This window comes from Pelodiscus sinensis, chromosome 2 (genome assembly GCF_052426305.1).
Source record: "Pelodiscus sinensis isolate ZL-2025 chromosome 2, ASM5242630v1, whole genome shotgun sequence".
Taxonomy (NCBI): Eukaryota; Metazoa; Chordata; order Testudines; family Trionychidae; genus Pelodiscus; species Pelodiscus sinensis.
The window spans coordinates 197569041-197588653 of record NC_143053.1 but is presented as its reverse complement, the minus strand read 5'-3'; the positions used below and the strand labels follow the sequence as shown (position 1 = coordinate 197588653).

General features: G+C 41.3%; 1 protein-coding gene and 1 long non-coding RNA gene across 2 annotated transcripts in view; one reads left to right on the top strand and one right to left on the bottom strand.

Annotated features, from left to right (window-relative positions):
- CHN2 (chimerin 2) overlaps positions 1 to 19613 on the top strand; it is a 193648-nt gene that overhangs the window by 26415 nt on the left and 147620 nt on the right. The gene's annotated exons all lie outside the window — the stretch shown is intronic.
- LOC149525414 (uncharacterized) overlaps positions 11075 to 19613 on the bottom strand; it is a 168754-nt gene continuing 160215 nt past the window's right edge. The window contains exons 2-3 of the long non-coding RNA XR_016348948.1: positions 13190 to 13307; positions 11075 to 13050 (exon numbers count right to left, since the gene is read on the bottom strand). This is a non-coding gene — a long non-coding RNA (uncharacterized LOC149525414). The remainder of the gene's footprint in view (positions 13051 to 13189; positions 13308 to 19613) is intronic.

The following is a 19613-nucleotide window of genomic DNA, read 5'->3' as shown; positions in this document are numbered from 1 at the left end:
GCCTTGGAAGCAGTCTAGACAGGTGGCTTCAGCAGTGTCATGGAGTTTTGTTTCTGACAAAGGAAGCATCAGCGGGCGCACAGATGTAGGACAGAGGCATCTGCAGGTGAAGATGATGAATTGTCATCTTGCCCTGGTTGCCAGACCAATGCCATAGCTTGTCATAGCTCTGGCACTTACTGTGTCAGGCAGTGTTTGCTCTGACCACATTGCCTCATGAGTTTTTCTGTGTGTGGGTGTACATGACAACTCTACCTTGTTGGATTTTTTTTTATTCCTGCAAATGGAAGTGCAATATTAAAAATACATGATTATATTTTAACTTTCTCCCAGTAGAAGTTGCCACAGGCTTTTATTTTGTTTCTTTGATGGTTTATCAAACACCAGGTCATTGCCTGTCATACTCTTTAGAAACTGGAGTATGAATATGCATTTGATCTGAGGAAGTGGGTCTGGCCCACGAAAGCTCATCATCTAATAAACCATCATGTTAGTCTTTAAAGTGCTACATTGTCCTGCATTTTGCTTCAGCTACCCCAGACTAACACGGCTACATTTCTATCACTATTCTTTGAGCATGTGTGTCTGTTTGAGCTGTACAATATTTTTACATTAATTTAGCTGCAAGTGGAGAAAGCTCAATAAGCTGACATCTCTAAAAGATGCCTGAGAGGGAATAAAAGAAAACAAAGGCAGCTGTTTGCAGTATTTTTAATAACACCTATTGATATTGGTGGTATTTTGAGTGTCCTTTTATCTACATTACTAAAATTAAGTTAGGTCTCCATCACTAAAATTAAACAGGCAATTCATTGGATTAGAAGTGCTTTTTCTGATGCTTAAATGAAAGAAAGGGGACCTCTTTTGATAAATCTGTAATAGAATTAAGTGTTCTATATCTCATCTCCTGAAATTTTATGGATAGAATATTAACTTTGTTATAGCCACCAGATTAAAGAACATATCAAAAGATGTAGATGGGACAGGATTTTCTCAACTGGAGTTAGTTGGGAAAATAAGAGCCATTACTTGGATAACATTTGTTTCATGTCACACATCAAATCCTGTATTAGCAGGGGTCACCAAACTGCGGCGAGCCGCGCTCGCCAGCCGCGCTATCCAGCGATCTGCACATGCGCAGATCGTTCTGCGCATGTGCAGATCGCCCGAACCCGGCTCTTCCGGGTTACAATCTACTCGCCATGGGCGAGTAGATTGTATTATTTGTCGAGCCCTGGGTATTAGACTCAATCCTGCAGTTCTTAGAGGGTGCATCTGCACAGCACCCTAAACTTGAAATAAGATACACAATTTGCACTATTTTGAAATACCTTATGTTGAAATTTGGCATGTCTGCACAGCGCCAAATTTCGAAATAACACACTATTTTGAGACATCCCTTAACTCTCGTGGAACATGGGTTACAGGAGTGCCGAAATAGCACAGCTGTTGTTTTTTTAAAAATATTTCAAAATAATGGGTGGCTTGTTAAGACTCAGGGTAGCTATTTTGGGATCCTGAAATATCCTGTTGTATCCTAAAATAGCTGTGCAGTGTAGACGTACTCATAGAGGCAAAACTTCCACTGACTTTGGAATTTTGCCTATTTAGGGCTTTGATCCTGCAATGTGCTGTAAAGTACTTACACCGTTAAGTGGGACTACTCAAATGCTCAGAATTAAGTCTGTGCTTCAGTCCTTTTCTTGGTTGCTAAGCATTCTGGCTCCGAAGTCCAGTATTGGCCCCTTAAGGCATGTCTACACTGCTGCTTTAAGCAAGCCTCCCATCCCAAGTCAACAGACGTGGCTAGTGAGTCTTGAGCTAGCATGCTAAAAATAGTCCAAGCCACAATATCCACTCTGATAGCTATAGTGTGCTATCTCGTGTCTATCAACGTGGGCTGAGACGGTTGTTCTTACCCATAGGAACTGCAGATCTCAGCCCATTTCCTTGATTCTGTCTCCACTTGTTGCCACTATTGCAATTTTCACCATTTGAGTAAGACGGTAAAGTATATCTTCTTGTATTTTGTTCTAAGTGTTAATTGGTCTGTTGGTCCTTATAGGGATGCGGCCAGCAGTTAGTCTTTCTCTCTGGGACCAAAGGGGTTCCATAAGGCATGGGAAATAAACTGGATGTCTTTCATGCAACCGGGCCATATTTTCAAAAGCTTGAGCTGTGCTGCTGATTCAGATGTTAGTATTATGCAATGTATGCTATATAATGCAAGCCAGTACCTTTCACAACCGTTGCGCTGCATTTTATGCACTGTAAATTATGAAATATATACTTCAAAACAATTTTATTTACAGTTCTCATGACTGAACCTTCTTTTATTGGTGGTTGTCACAGAGCGAGCTTGCCTTTAGCAGGGGTTGAGCTCCGCTTCAGCAGTAACTTGCGCTAACTCTTGCAATGAACACCAGCCCTACAGTCACCTTATCCTGTCACTTGGTTCTTGTATTTATTGCTGCCACCTGGACCATGAGCTAAACTTGGTGCAGGTGAGCTCACAGTGTGGAGAGTCTGTGTAGTGAGTATGCAATCCTCCATATTGTGAAGCTCCCATCCAAAAGAGCGACTTTGATTTGGAGAGGAGAAAAAGGGCTGGTGGATCACAGCTGAGATGCATGTCTGGCCAGTCCATCCAGTGGAGGGGGTCAAAGAAAGTGTGGCCATGGGTTTTTCTACATTCTGAGGCTGTAGTAGTGGCTGTGGCGGAGCTCTGCTAATGCCCTGTGACCTGATATGAGAACTTCCCTGCTAACAGCCAGACTTGTTAGGCTATGTAATGAGAAAAAGATTTGCTCTTTAAGAGTTTTTCTTATTAGCACTAAAATATTGGATTTTAATTAATTGAGCTCCATAACCACATCATCATACCCTTGCTGAGGCTCATAGGCTATTGCCAAGGAACAAAAGCAAATCTATAATAGATCCAAGATAATAATTGAGGAGTTCAGATGCCCCTTTTCTCTTACTAATCTAGTGCAGATCACTAGAGATATCAATGCTTCCCAAGAAGAAGACTCAGAAAACAGGTTTTTTTATTTAAAAACTCTACTTTCAAACATGATTTTCAGTTTATATGTATGGTAGGAAGCATTGCTTTCTTTCAAATTTAGATTTGTGGGCTGAGTGCATATGAGTGCAACTTTCTGTTTTAAAAGAAAAAGCACTGCCCTTTCTAAAATGCATGTTTTACAATATGTATTATGGAGAAATTAATTCCATCGAACTTCATTGATAGAAATGTGAGCAACTGAAGGTACAATAGTATCTGTAATGTTGTTCTCTTTCAAATGCAGTTAAATACAATTTTTTTTGTTATTTCTGGAAAAGTCTATAACAGCTGAACCATGTATTTTTAAGTAATCCTTTTGCACATAAACTTTTTGTAACACACAAGATTGGACTACAATAAACATGTTTCTAAGTTTCTATTTTAGCATATGAATTTAAACCAAAATATGATTACCAAATTACAAAATATTTCTAATGTAATACACGCTAATATTACAGGACAGTATATATGTTAATGGTGGGGAGATTTTATGCCTCCCTATCAATGTATCACTATTAACTCACAGTATGTTTCTGTTTGTCAGTAACAGTGTTCCAAATGAATAATACCCCAGTGAACCAGAACAGAGGACCCCAAGATCTTGGTTGAAAACCACTGGAGGGCTGCAAATAGTTTTCAGGGGATTCGGGTGTGCCAAACAGGGCCAGTGTTAGATTTCCTGAGTCACAGGGAAGAAAGCAAAAGCCCTACCACATAAGGCTGAAGCCCAGGGCCCTGAGTCTGATCACTTGGGGCTGAAAGCCAAAGCTTTGTGGGGGTCCCTGTGGCACAATGGCCCAGGGAACTGCCCTGCTTGCTGCCCCCCTAATGCTGGCCCTAGTTTTGATGTGCAGAAAGCCACTTACTGTGGCACAGGTTGGTGGTGGCATTTTAATATCATGGGGTGAGGGGCTCAGAAAGAAAAAGATTGAGAACCCCTGACCTAGAATATTAGGGTTACCAGATGGCTTTCAAAAAAATACCAGACACACATGATCTCAGAACGGGAGGGGGGGGGGAGCATGGGTGGGGACCAGCCGGTGGGAAGCAGGTCTGGCCGGGAGGCTCGCCAAAGGAGATCGGGAGAAGGAACGGGCCAGCAGGAAGCAGGGCTGGCCGGGGGGGAACCAGCCAGTGGAGAGCGGGGCTGGCTGGGGGAACCGGCTGGCAGGGAGCGGGGCTGACCCAGGTGCATGCAGATCCCGGGGTGCTGCCCGTCCCACGCATGGTCGTGGCAAGTCCGGCTCCGGGGATTCCATCCCGTCCTGGCCCCGCCTCCGCACCCCCCTCCCCCCCCACTGCATAGCTGCGTACTGCCTGGCTGGTAGACACGCTCACACGGTATGCAAGCTACGTACTGATACTCATGACAACAATAAAACTTAATTAATTAGAAAATACTGGACATTTATATGTCCAGTATTTTCTCAATTTGTTTCCCAGAGAGAAAGCTCAAATACTGGACTGTCCAGTTCAAAACCGGACCCCTGGTAACCCTATAAATAATATGCCCTTCTTATCTGTAGAAGGGTGGGTTAACTCTTTCTTGGAAAAGTATTTGAGACTGTGTATTACCTGGTAAAACTGATGCATTCCAGAAGCATAAAGTTGATCTGTGGAAATACGGTAAATATATGAGACAGAAATAAAAACCATGAAAATGTTAGGGGAATGTAGAGGTATACTCTCCAAAATTTGTCAAAGTACATGGAAGTCTGCATGCCTTGCTTGTGCACACATGCTGAACACAGGGAATGTGTATGATCGCTTTTTTCTTTATGAAACATGCAGACTGTTGATCATTCTACAATATTTAAAGCCACATTCATCCCTGGTATAAATACTTTACCTTCAGCAAGTTTTAGTTTCAGCATCAAATTCAGCTCTTGAATATGCTCACATAACATCACTAAGTTGATCTTTCCATAAACACAAGCAAAACTACATGCATAAGGATTAGTAAAGATTCCATTGCTGACATTTTTTACATAAGCATTAGAAAATATTTCTGCAAATGGATTTTGTTTTCAAAAGATTTAAAATAGATATTTTATTACATTTTCCTAAGGTAAAATGTAAATAAAATGATGAAATGTATGTTGAATTGCTTTCCTTTTTTCTGTGCTAGATTAAATCAAATTGTAATTAGCTCTTATGGCCAGGACTCAACAAATAATGTAATCTACTCGCCAATGGCGAGTAGATTACAACCAGGAAAATTAGCTCTTATGGCCAGGGCTCGACAAATAATGTAATCTACTCGCCAATGGCGAGTAGATTATAACCTGGAAAAGCCGGCGCAGTGTGCAGAACTGTGTGGCTGGCGAGCAGGGCTCGCCGCTGCTTGATGAGCCCTACTTGTGGCAGATGTTGGGTGTCTGTGCAGGTGTGGTGTTAAGGCGGATGTTAGATGTCTAGGGCTAAGTCTAGACTGCAGAGCTTTTCCAGGATACCACAGGTATCCCGGAATAACTATGCCGCATCCAAGGAACACATCTGCTTTTTCAGAAAAATTTCTGAAAAAGCACACGCGTTCTTTCGCCATCTCCGTAATCCTCACTGTATGAGGAAGAAGGGATGTGTAAAAAGGGGAGGTTTTTCTGAAATTTGATCCCATGTAGATGGGCTGAATTTCAGAAAAGCCTCTTGTGACGTCATGGGGGTGCTGTCTGCTCTGTAACCCAGTGTCCACCTGTGCTGTGCTGTGTGATTCCCACTGACTCACCCACATGTGTATTAACCCAGACACCTAGGCCCAGCCTGACCAGATAACAAGGCGCTTCCTGGGGGAGAGAAAAAGGGAGGGAGGCGGAGACGAACACCAGGTTTTGGGGGAAGGGTCAGTTGCTGGCTGGGAAACGTGAAGGAAACAGCTTAAGCTGAGGGCTGATGGTTTGGGGGGGGGCAATGGACCCTCTAACCCACGGGGTCTGAGGCATCCTGGCCCTGACTCCTGTAACCACATCACATCTGTGCTATGGTGTATCCTGGAGAAGCAATAAACCCTCTCTATTCTATTGGCTGGCAGAATCTGTTCTTGCTGCTATGGGGCTGCAGGATCAGGGGGAACCCCGACTCGCCATCACACCTCTTTCGAAAGAAAAGCAGAAAAAGATATGCAAATTGTGGCTTACAATTTGTGTATTTTTTCTGACTTTTCTTTGCAATGTAGCCTAGGTAAGGATGGTGTCCCTAGCCTCTGTCTGCCAAAGGCTGGGAGTGGGTGGCAGGTAATGGATTACTTGTTCTATTCATTCCCTCTGGGGCACCTAGCATTGTCTGCTATCAGAAGACAGGATACTGGGCTGGATGGACCTTTGGTCTCACCCAGTATAGCTGTTCTTATGTTCTTGATGTAAAAAGCAGTTAAACACTCACAGATCTAGTTTATTTTAGTACATTTCTGTAAGTTCTGGTACTAGTTTAAATTATAAAGTGTCTGTGCAAGCTGAGCATGGGTCTCAGGGGAAAAAAAGTTAACCCTTTGCCAACGTAGTAACTACACAGCTGTTGCAGTTAGACACTGTAGTGATGTGCTAGTTGCTACATTTGTTTAGCTTGCATCACTACTTCTGCTATCATTTAGATTTGTGTTTTAGTTAATCTTAAAATTGTTATTTTTCCAAGCATGATTCTTCCTTAGGGTAGTCTGTGATCATCCCACCATAAACATTTTGCTTATTACAGGGAGAAAAACAAACACACATGTAAGGCAGTGTTTGACATATAGAAATTCATTTCAGCACGAAAAACTATTAAAGTCATTGAATCCCAGCAGCCAAAAAAAATTAAAGAATTATAAAATGTCGCATAACACTTTTTAAAAATCAAACCCAGGGTTTCATTTATAACTAGCAAATTAGAGGCAAGACATTTTTCATGCTAGAACCTGTAGATAGGATTAACAGAAAAGGTAATAGCACTTGAGCGATGTACATGCAAATTTAAAACGCTCGAAGCTTATTCCTTTTTTCCTGTCTAAGTCTTCTCAGCTGATCAGTAATAAATCACTTTTGAGCTGGGGCACAGGAGAGAGTGGTACAAAGTAAATTAAAGAACTGGAGGCTGATTTACTGGCTTGATCTGCCAACACATCTTATGTACTGCCATTAGCCACCTTGAGTCTGGAGTTCAGAATGGCACTTGTCAATGGCTTTCCAAAAGGATATGAGGTTCATTTTTCATGATGATAGTGGTGACAAGTACAAGCAATGGGGACCAGACAGGAAATAGAGCATCCCTTTTTGTGCTTCTTTCAAAGACAGAAATAGGATTTACAGATGCTAGATGCAGTGATATTTAGAAGTTAATGAATTACTGCACATAGCATTGCCCCAATCAAAGATTACTTTTGAAACCAGAGATCTGGGGAGCAATTTCCCAGACTGCCTGTGCTACATACTTCATAGTGAGGCGCTCTTGTGCTATTCTCGAGAATTCTGGTCTTATTTTGCTGGAAAGATCAAATCTGACTTATCTTACTGGGCCTGAGGAAGCAGGTCAGAACAGAAAGCAGGGACTGTTCCATTTCCCTTGCTGGTATATGGCACAAACTGAGGCCCCTGAAACATTACGGCCACTATATATGAAACTGGCCAGTGAAGAGTACTAGTGTCCAAAGTCATCAATGCACTTTTTCGAAGAGGACAGCCGCAATGTACCACCCACCTGTGTTCAGTTGGAGCTGGGTAAGAGTTTTCAGCTGAAACTCTCTTTTTTGGCGAGGGGAAAAAACAAGATATTCCAAACCTTCCTTATATTGGCAAGTGACAAATCCTGCCAGAGCTGATGCAGTGTAATGTTGATGGTAGTATCAGATAGCAGTTATAGCCTTTATAATAATAGACATTGTTAGAACACCAGTTTCCAGGCAACTAATTAATTTAACCTGCTTGTGAAGGAAAGGTTGCAGGGCTAGAGGAGGTCTTGGGAAGGTGGAGACTTGCCCCCCACCCCTCATTTTCATTTGGGTAATAATACATTTTTATGCCACTAATCTGTGCTTTTAATTTTGCAGTATGTTAGCATTGGATGGCATTGTGTATGCTGTTTATAATTGTTTTCCGTATCCAAGGATGAAGTTGATTGTGAAAGTAGAATTTTTTTCATTATTTTCACATTGCGTTTAGGAAGAATCCCTGCAGGTATCAGAGTTTTTTTTAATAATTCTTTTCCTAGAAATATTTGAACTGTACACAAAAATTCCCACCTTGCGTAATGAGGATATAAAGTTGGGAAATCAAACATTAGAGGGAGTTGCCAGATGCTAGAAGACCTCCATTTACCACCCAAACTGTCTGCTTGAAACATCTAAGATTGAATGGGGGAAGGATTGATCCCAAGTTAGGAGGCTGGCTAGCCTGTGAAAGAGATTATTAGTACTACAGGTAGGGTAAGAATTTGCATGTAACCAATTTCTTAGTGTATTAGGCTTAGCTAATGTGTTTGTGGGTTGTTGTGGGTTTTTTTTGCTTAGCAACTTACTTTGTTTTGTCTGTTACCACTTGCAATCACTTAATCTTACTTTTTATTCTTAATAAAATCACTTTTGTTTATTATCAAACACAGTGTAAATAATTACTTGGGGAGCAGCCAAATTTGTGCATATCTTTTTCACTGATAAAGAGAGTGAATACGTGTATGAGTTAATACGTGTGAAACTTTTACACAGAGTAAGATGGATTTATTTGAGGTTTTGGTCCCATTTGAGAGTGGTACTCCTGTACGCAGTCAAGGCCGTATAGTTGAGCTGGTTTGGTTCAGCCTCTGTGCTGCTCTGCTTTGGGGATGCTACCCCAACTCTGTTCCTTGGGTTGGGGAGACAAGAGCTTCTGGCCCAGTGGGACAGGATGGTGTGGCACTCCAGAGGGCAGATAGGCTGGCCTACTGGTGTGCTAATCATACTGGGCGAAAGCCTCAAGGGGACCTCTTTGATCCAACCTATATCAGATATATTAAGTCAATATTTAACTACATGGATAGAATTGGATCAGAGCAAATACAACAGTTTTTCTTGGATTATATTTAGTACAGGAGTTCTTAGAGAAATAAATTTGGCCACTAAATTACAAGTTTCTTCTGCAAACATGAAAATTTGTACCTTTCAGAGCAAAAAGTTAGTATATACTTGTATCAATGGAAAAAAATTCTGAAAAAGCAAGAAACAGACAAGTCATCAAAGAGATTAATTTATACCAAACCAAGAAAAATCTCCAAGGGGAATAGAATGTGAAGAATTCCCAGTACACAGAGTGGAAATCAAGTGAAGCCCAATCTGTATGATTTCAGTTATTTATTCAAGTAATAGTAACTAGACTATGCTAATAAGGAAGTCAGTCTTTGAAGAAGAAAAAGTATGTAAATGTAGAAACCAAAATATGGAGTTTGGAATATAATTAAATGAGCAGAGGAAGTGAGTGCAGAAATATTTGTGTGAATCTAAATGCCCACTTTTTCTGTACAGCAGATCTCATTTAGAAGAATTATTGACAAATAAAATGTAGAGGTCTGATTTCTCTATGTTTCAAATCACTTTTATACCTCTGGATTATAATTGCAATAGTTAAAACAATATCGTAATTTATTTCAGGTCAGGGATTCATCTCAGGGGTGGTTTTGTTGCCAAATGCTGATTTCTCTACTACTTATGTAAATAAAGATGCGCAGCACATGGCTTGCAACCCTGAGATCTCAGCAAGCTCAGCTGGCTGGGGAGCTGCTCAGAATTCTTTAGTTCTGCTCCTTCCCAGCTCCTCCTCTTCTCCTCCCATCATGAGACAGCTCCTTCTCAGCATCTGTGCTAAGCCTCTCAGAGCAGAGGTCGTCAACCTTTTCAAACCGAAGAGCCAAACTATATAAAAATTCAGAACAAATGGTCAACAAGGAGCTGTATGAGAATGCCCATTTGCACGTCTGAAAATATACAACTTAATAGTATTGATAATTGACATAATGATTAATAATAGCATAAATGAAACATTGTACTCACGGACTTTATTTAATGGGATTTCTGCGGTTGAATCTTTTCACACATTTATTTGAAATTTACATCATAACTCAGGCCTGGGCAAAATACGGCCCATGGGCTGCACCCGGCCCGCCAAGCCACCAGATCTGGCCTGTGGACGCTGTGGTGAGCCCCAGGCAGGCTCCCCACTTGCCTTGCCCCATCTGTACACTTCTCAGAAATGTGGCTGTGGGGCGTTTTTTCTTTCAAAACTGAGAATACGGGGAGGGAGAGGGAGAGGAGGGAGGGAGAGAGAGAGATTTAGCAACTGCTCCCGCCCCCAACACAATCCCATTGGCTGGTTTCTGGCTAGAGACCAGCTAGTGGGAGCTTCCTGTTTCCATAGTAGGCAGCCAGAAAGCTCAAGTGGCTCCAGAGCACATAGCTGCAGCCTGTGCAGGGGCGGGGCAGGCAGGGAGGCTGATTCAGGAAGGCTGTTGGCTGGTAAGTCTCCTGGCCAGATCCTGCCTCTGGCACCCCAGCCCCTCCCTTTCCAACCCTCTGCTCCCCCCTCCTGCCCCCTACTCCACATCTCCAAATACTCTGCCCCCCTCTTGCATCCATATCCCCTCCCAGATCCAGCAACATAATCCACTGCCCCAGATCACAGTCCCCTCCTGCCCTAGCTCACAATCCAATACCCTGCACCCCTTCCTGTACCACAATTTACTGCCCTAGGTCACAATTCAAACCCCTTTACCCCAGTCCAGTGCCCCAGGTCACAACAGCTTCCTTCATCCAAACTCTCTCCCTTACCCCAAGCTCTCTCCTGCACCTAATCTCCATCCCAGACCCTGCACCTCTTCCATCAATATCATGGAAGAGTGTGGTCTTTGACCACTTTCCAAATTCTTGGAGTGGCTTCCCGTCAAAAATTATTGCCCACCCTCTTTCACCTTTAGAATTATGTGCAAAATATATATAAAATTTTGTATACTTGGTCTGCTCTGACCCATCGTAAAAATAAGACTGAGTGATGTGGCCTTGGGAGCTAAAATTTGGGGATCTCAAATTTATAGAGAGAAACCTCACATGGAAAGGAATCTTCAAAATGTCATGTTTAATTAGCTGATTAACATGCTTGGCCTCCAGAAGAATAGAGAGCTCCACATTAATAATCTTGGAAAAACTTTATAAGGTGTAACAAACGTGCAGATTTAAGAATAAAAAGAACTGCATCTCAAGCATTAGCAGAAATAAGTATTTACTAACACTGAGGGCAATTTCATGAGCTGTTACTATCAGAATGAATACATTTGGTCTGATTTTCATTATTAAGTATCTACTCTGAATTCTAAGTGGTTGAAGACTTAGAAACAGATGCTATATTTTGTTTCTTACTTAGCAGTTACTTTAATGCTTCTGTGGCAAGGAAATTAGAGAGTTCACACTCCCACATACTTGCAGTCCCCTTGTAATCATTCAGTTTGTTTGCATCCTGTTTCGTTAAACAGAAAATGATTAAGGAGTACTGTACTTTCACCGACACTTTTCTTGTTGCACAGTGGTCTCTGAAAATCCAGCATCTTAGCTCTTTTGAAAGAGGTTTTAAAATGTTTCCATACTTCCTGTTATTGACAGGTATTTGGCTTCAGTTATTTCTTTTACTACTACTGATTATTTTGTATCATCATATGACTCAAAGGCCCCAGTTAGGGTGGGGAATCTTTTGTTATAGGCACTGTACAAACACAGGGAGGCACATTTCCTGTTAGAGAACCTTCTTTGGGCTTAGTCTCTGTCCTCAGAAATACATAAATGCACAGACAGCTTTCATAGGTCCAAAGTGAATGCCTTGGATCCATGAACATAAACAAGCTGTGTAAAGAAGATTACGCTCCTTATGAAATGAATTTGTCTCTGTAGTCTCTTCTTCACAGACAAAAGAGTGAAGAGCGCACAGTATGTATTTAAATGGATACATTTCTTTTGAGAAAATTGCCTGGAATATTCTCCCTCACACAAACTGTGTATTAGTACTGTTCAAACCAAATTATTTCCAGATACTGCAGTGCTAGTTAGAATCTGTTATGAAGTCAGTGGATGTTTTGGGAGCACAAGGAATATAGGATTGGGCCCTTTCTGTGTTGTTGTTGTTGTTGCAAATATGAAGCCAGCAAAAATAAAGCTAAATGGGGCTTTAACAGAGATCACTTGTGGACTGAAAAGCCACAACTATTTATTGATATTTACAATCATAATCTCTAGATCGGGGTTGGAGAAGATTTGTAGTGGTTTTGCTGGCTTGATCTTGCGATACAGTCCAAAGACCTTCCTTGATCTTACCTTTTATTGTCTGAAAGCCTACAACCTTTATAAAATTAAACCAAACTACTTGTACTGAAGCATTATGTTGCTATATAAATAAGTAACATGAATATAATCTGGTGATATTAGTCTTTCAGCATGTGCTTTAAATTTAAAAAAAAAAATCTGAGAAAAATGAACTCGTATTGGAGCATATTAATAAAGAGATTTTGTGTGGTTATACTTTTGTCACACGGCCTCAGTTCTTAAGAAGCCCCCTGAAGCTAATAGCAAGTCAGGGCAGTTTCTGGAGAACTAGTATAATATGTTGGTTGTGGTTGTTACTGTCTATAAGGGAAATAGTAACATTCTGTACCTTCCAACTGATCTGTGGGATAATCCCACATAGATGCCATAATCCACTGTAGAAGTCATAAAGGTCTTAATTCTGAATCCAAAGAAAATTGTTATAATTTTCTGGTCTGATACCGGTAACAAGCCTGTGTATCACTTGGGGTTCCAGAGCAGATGTGGGTGCAAGAGCACTTTGGAAATGTTCGCTTGTTGGATAACTCCCTTCTCCAGAGCAGCATCTCCATCTCTACAGTACCTTCAAGATTTGTACACCGCTCCACTTGCACTATGTTCAGCTGGTGCTTTGGTCCGCTAACTTTCAGCAAACATCCAGTGTCAAATAGGTGCTGGGAATGCACAGGCACAGCCCCATTTGAGTCTGGTGAAAAAAAAAACATTTGGTGACACATCCTAGTTCCTGCTCTACCCAGAAATAGAAGACTGGAGAGCTGTCTTAAGAGCCAGCAAAGGATTCACCTGGAATAGGAGAATCCCTAGGTGGTGTAAAACTGACATACCTGGCTTTGTGTCCCCATTTCCTGCTATTTTCCCCCATGTCATAGACATGTAGTAGAGAGGTAGATGCATAACTGGAACACGCTTCTTCCAGGGTTCCTGTTGGCCTAGTGGAATGACCTTTGGGAAAGGGAGGATAGAACAAACCTGAGTTTGCATTTAGTCAGTAAGAAGATATACACTCTTTTTTTTTTTTTTTCCTTTAAGGGGTGGCTTTAGTATAGACTTTAAATAGTAATTTTGAATTATTAAATAATTGGATGTATGTTTATTATATTTATTATAGCATACCTCTTTCCCCATTCTTCAAGAAATATATCTCACAATGTGCCACTATGCCTAAATCTATAAAAAATCAGGAGATGAAAGACTGTTAATCACACAGTCGTACAGAGAATAAAGCTTGGCCCGCTTTCTGCAGTTAGTATATTTCTAAAGTCAATAACCCAAACTTGAAGTGGTTGGAAGAGTCTTATTTAATATAAAGGTGAATGACTGACAGACTTTCTTACATCGTAGGTCTTGGTACATGTAGTAGTATTAGCACAATTATAGGTTATGTTTCTGACAGGATGGGCAAAACCATGACAAATCCCATTTGTTGCTTAATTGTTTTTCCCTTACTGGATGTTAGTGTGAAAAATTCACTTCCCCTCTTGAGTTGAAAGCTTAAAAATACAGGTAACTGAATTATGTTAATTTAGACAAAACTGGGTCAAGCAAGTCTCCTCATATGGTTTAACTCATGTAGTTGTCTTGGATTATTATATTAATCCCTAATTTTTATGCAGTGAAAGGAATGCTGCTTATAATGACTTCAAATTTCCTACATGCTTCCTATACAATCAGCATTTACATTTAAGTCTATAATTTGTTCTTTAATGTCTGTATTAAGGAAGCATGACATGACTGTACTGACTCGATGAGAACAGCAGCACAGAGTTAGTATAAATGTATTGTGAAAGAAACCACCCAGTGCACATCGCAGACTAGTAATTAACTTTTTTCTATTGTGTTGCCTATGCTTTAATTTACTTTGCACATAAAGGATTTTTTTTATTAAGGAAGCTTGAATTTGAAGGTAATGAAGCAGATCCTCCCACTGCAACATGGTTGTTTGGAGAAGACGCTCTAAAGGTTGAGGTTTTACTTAATTGGCATTTTTAATGGACTTGATCTAGTCTAGACCTGCCTTTAATTCTGCTGGTTTCAAAACTCATGGGACCAACCGTCGCCATCTTGTGCCTCTCTCCTCAGGCTGCATGGCTGCTTGAGGCTGCTTTTCATTTGCAGATCTGAGTATCATAATTCTGGTTTCTGTATTATACATCTTTTGAAGACTTCCTTTTTTCATTGTTGTAGGACAGTCAGGTTTGAGAATGAGGTTAGGGACATAGTGAGAGTGGTCAATGATGGTGGAAGGAATGTACCCACTTTGCTCAGAGGTCTACATCTGTGAGAAGGGGTAACATCATCTACAGTTATGAGAAGGAGCTACCCAAACCAGCAACTTGTATGATGTGAGAGCATTCCCTACTAATGTAAAGTATCTCAGATGGTTTAAAACAAATATCAATTCCAAATACTAATCACACACAAGCAGTGAAATTGCCCCTCTAGTACAGGTTGCCCCTCTCTAATTTGGCACCCTTGGGACCTGACCACAGGTCCCAAGGGTGCCAAATTAGAGAGGGGCAACCTGTACTAGAGGGGCCCAAACCACAGGAGGTCACTATTGTCTAGCAGCATTACCAATGCTTCCACTGCTGACTGGGCTCATAGAACACATCTGGGGTAAATTAGAGCTAAATAACAGCACAGAACACTGAGAGTCAGGACTGGTAGCTGTAAACAAATATATGGGACTGCAGGAAACGTGGCCACGCCCATGAGAAGTGGACATCTGGCTAACTAAAATCATGCAGACCGGAAAGTGCTGGACTGGGGAACTTTCAATCTTAAATGCTGGTGCTGAGTGTCAGAGAGCTGAATTTTAATGACTCTTAAAGGGATCTGTTGCATGTGTACATAGAGTAAACCAAACAAGGAAATAAAACTTGAGGGATTAAATGTGAGAGGAAGAACTCCAGTATGGGAAAGAAGGATAATGTGTGAATGGCAACCCTTCCCCAGCTCAGATATGTTTGAGTTGGTTGGTGAAAGATGCAGATGATATATCCATACATTGAATGCATTACGCCTCTGGATAGGGAGGTTCTAATCCAGGCATGTCAAGCTCAAAGCCTACTGAGGGCCGCACAAATGAAAACTGATGGCTTTCAGGGCCACCAAAGAAAATTTACTTCTATCAGAAAGTTGTAATTATTTTTTTTTATTAGATTATGTTTTAGGTATATTTTATAATATTTTTTCAGGTCTTGTTTGAATAAAATACAATAATTTGATGTGTAAAATTGTTATTTGCATCCATGAAGACTTTGAGTTTAAGGTACTTCAGCCCCTCCTGCTCTAACTCAGTGCCCTCTCCCTCCCCGACCCAGGCCTTCTCAGCCTCCCCCCACTCTAACCCAATGCTTGAGTCCCGGAGCAGCCGCCGCCATGCACTTCTCCCTCCAGGTGCTGGGGCATGTACACAGAGCGGCTGGCCGTGAGCAGTTTTGGCACGTGGCTCTGAACCAGCAGGAGACGTATTTCTTTAATCAAAGAGCCGCATGCGGCTCGAGAGCCTCGGGTTGACCACCCCTGTTATAAACAATATAACTGGGTGGGCCACACTTAGATAATTTATAAAGATGTAGTTGCCAGCCACGCAAAAATTCGATCGGGCTGCAAAAAAATTAGACTGCTCTAATCTATTGTGAGTGAAGTTACTAGAAAGGACACTCTCTCAATGACTTAACTACCTGCATTCTGCTACAAAGACCTTTTACATCTGCACTTGAAAGGGAATCCTCTGAACTGTCATTCATGTTAAAATTTGACACTTTCCAAAAAGGACTCAACAAACATTTGAACTATCTCACCCATTACCAAGATAGTTTCCCCAATTATCACCTCTAATACCATTAACTCACAAACATCCCACTCTCCCTACCTCTAATATCATCAATTCACAGACACTTACCTTCCTTCCTCTCCCCCCCCCCCGCATCCCCCTCCTGTTCTGCAGTGTGATTTGTCCTTATCATATTTGTTCATTTTTTTTTAATTGTATCCTTTGGTATATATGGTTGTGACTACTTTCTTCCACTATTTGATCTGAGGAAGTGGGTCTGGCCCACGAAAGCTCATCATCTAATAAACCATCTTGTTAGTCTTTAAAGTGCTACATTGTCCTGCATTTTGCTTCAGCTACCCCAGACTAACACGGCTACATCTCTATCACTAGTGATATGGGGTTCCTCAATTTCTGAGTGACCAACGTGAGGCATCATAAAAGGGCCTGATATTCCTAGTGCTCAGGTGTTTTTTTTGAAAATCAGGTCCTTTTAAAGCAGAGGTCCCTAGACTGTGGGAGGCATGGAAGAACATTTTGGGGAACAGTATGGGGGCAGGAGAAAGCACCATCCAGTCCTGTTCCACTCCCAGGTCTGCTGTGGCCCTGCTCCCCACTGCAGCCCCAGCTCCCAGTCCTGGCCCTGCCCTCAGCCTCGGCCCAGAATTATCAGGTACATAATTAAATATGAATTGTTAAGGGGAGGAGAGTCAACACCACTTTTGTAAAGGGAAGTCATGTCTTACCAAGCTGCTTAGAATTCTTTGAGGGCGTTAAGATGTATAAGGTGGATGTAGTGGCTACTGCAGAGCTATTCAACTTTGGAAGCCCTGGGGGCACAATGATACTCTCAGAACATGCTGAGGGCTGCAACTTAAATGTGGTTGTATATACATGCAAATATATGCAAATAGCTTCTTTCACACTGATGGGCATGAATACAAAGATTAAGGCAAGACTACACAACGCATAGGACGCATTTAAATCAGTTCTGCTGATATTAATAAAATGCAATATTTCCCCCATTTCCACCCATATGACAGCACTTTTAATGAACAAAGACAGTCCAGGAATTTAACAATTGAAACGCATATCAACAGAAGACCATTATACTGACTACTTTTCGGTTTTGGCTCCCATCCCTGGGCCACGCGTTGAGCACTGCGTAAACCCAAACCGCACTGTGGGCCATAAACAAACGGGCACGGGGCGCAGGCCGCATGAGTAGCCCTGGGCTATTGTGCACTTGGATTTTCGAAAAGACTTTGACAAAGTCCTTCACCAAGGGCTCTTTAAAGAAACTAAGGGTGTATCTACACAGCAGTGTTGTTTTGAAATAATGGCCGTTATTCCGAAATAACAATGGGAGCATCTACACAGCAGTTCCTTTATTTTGAAATAAATTCAAAATAACGAATGGCTTATTCTGACTTCTGTAAACCTCATTTCACAAGGAATAATGCCTATTCCAAAATTGCTATTTTGGAATAGCAGTAGTGTGGATGCTCCACTGCTGCTATTTCGAAATAACTACTCCCCAGAGCCATTCAAAATAATTACTCCCCAGTGCTTCCTGTGAATAGAGAAGTGTTATTTACCCTTTCACACAATACAGAAACCATCTGTCAATGGAGTTAATATGCAGGAGGCTTAATACAAAAGAGTAGTTTTTCACACAACTAACCTCTGGAACTCATTTCCATGGGACGTTGCAATGGCCAAAAGAATAACTGGGTTCAGCAAAGAACTGAGTAAGTTCATGGAGAATAGATACATCAATTAGGGTTGCCAGATGGTTTCAACAAAAATACTGGACGCACTTGACTTTACATCTTATTTAGAAAATACTGGACATATATATTTTCTCATTTATATTTTCTCAATTTGTTTCCTGAACAGAGAGCTCAAATACTGGACTGTCCGGTTCAAAACCAGACACCTGGCAACTGTAACATCAATGGGTATTGGGCAAGATCATCTGTCTTGCAACCCCATGCTTGAGGCAAACCTAAACCTCCCAGTACCAGAAGCTGGTAGTGGAAGTCAGGAGTGGATCAGTGCATAATTGCCCTGTTCTGTACAGTCTATACATTCCCTGTAAAGCTTTGGTATGAGCCACTGTCAGAGGCAGCAGACTGGGTAGGATGTACTATGGTCTGATCCTATATGGATGTGTTTAAGAAAAAGGAAAAAGGCTATGCTCAGGGGAGCTGACAGCCTCTGTGGGCCCCTTAATAATAAAATACACAGTATGTTGAACTTTCTTTTTCCTATCCACCTTTCCTTGTTTGACCCTTTTAAAAAAGCAATCTTCTTAAAAGCCAGGAAGAGGCAACTCACTAAGGAAAAAAAAATCCATTCTGATATCTGCACTGCTGCCTTAGCTTTCCTCATGATGGGATCATTGCTTTCATTGATTTGCACTCAAAACTCCCACCAACTTCAAAGGATGCTTTTGCATATGGGGATTGCAAATTCAGGTCCAAGAGTTAACCTAGGATTAAAAAAATAAACATGCTCACTTGTTACCTATTTGTTCCTTAAATCCTTGGTTTAAAAAAAAATAGAAGCAAATGGTAGCCTGTACAGAAATACTGAATTTGCCTAACTTAGCTCACATTACAAATGAGGCCAATGTTGAGTGTTTTTGAAAATTTCACCCAAATTGTCCCCGCCAGGCTTCTGTCCGGTGCCCAGCTGGAAAAACAGAAAATACCGGGCATTGCACATGTCCGGTATTTTCTGAAATTTTTTACTGGACAGACGGTGCAAAAACCAGACTGTCCATTAGAATACTGGACACCTGGCAACCCTACTTCTGTTGGCTTTGCTACAGTGTTTATTAGTGTTTCTAGCATTGTGCTGACACTAAACAATTATGCCAGTGAACAAACAAAAGGGGTCTTTGAAATAGGATTAGGTCCACTTTCTAGACATGGGCTAAAGTATATGAGCGGAACTTGGTAGTTGAGAATGTTGAATAGGGTTTTTGAACCCAAGTGGCACCATTAGATCTGGATATTTTAATCATAGAGTTTAGTGCCGGAAGGGATTATTAGATTAATAATTAATCTGACCACATGTGTACGACAGACGATTACATTTCATCCAGTTACCCCTGCACTGAGCCCAATAACTTGTGTTTAGCTAAAGCATATAATCCAGAAAAGCATACAGTCTTGACTTGAAGATAGCAAGAGAAGGAAAATTTGCCACCTCTTTTGGTAATTTTGTTCCAGTAGTTCCTCACCTTCACTGTTAAAATGTGCCAAAACCTCTCATTTGAATTTGGCTGGTTTTAGCCATGGGTACAAAACGGGAGCCATTCTCTCAAGATTAAAGACCTATTCTATTGTCTCCATTTTCTCTGCATGAACATAGTTAGATTCTGAAGTCACCACTCAATCTTCTTTTTGAATAAGCTACAAAAATAGCACTTTTTGAGTCTCTGTCAGTAAGGTATTCTCTCC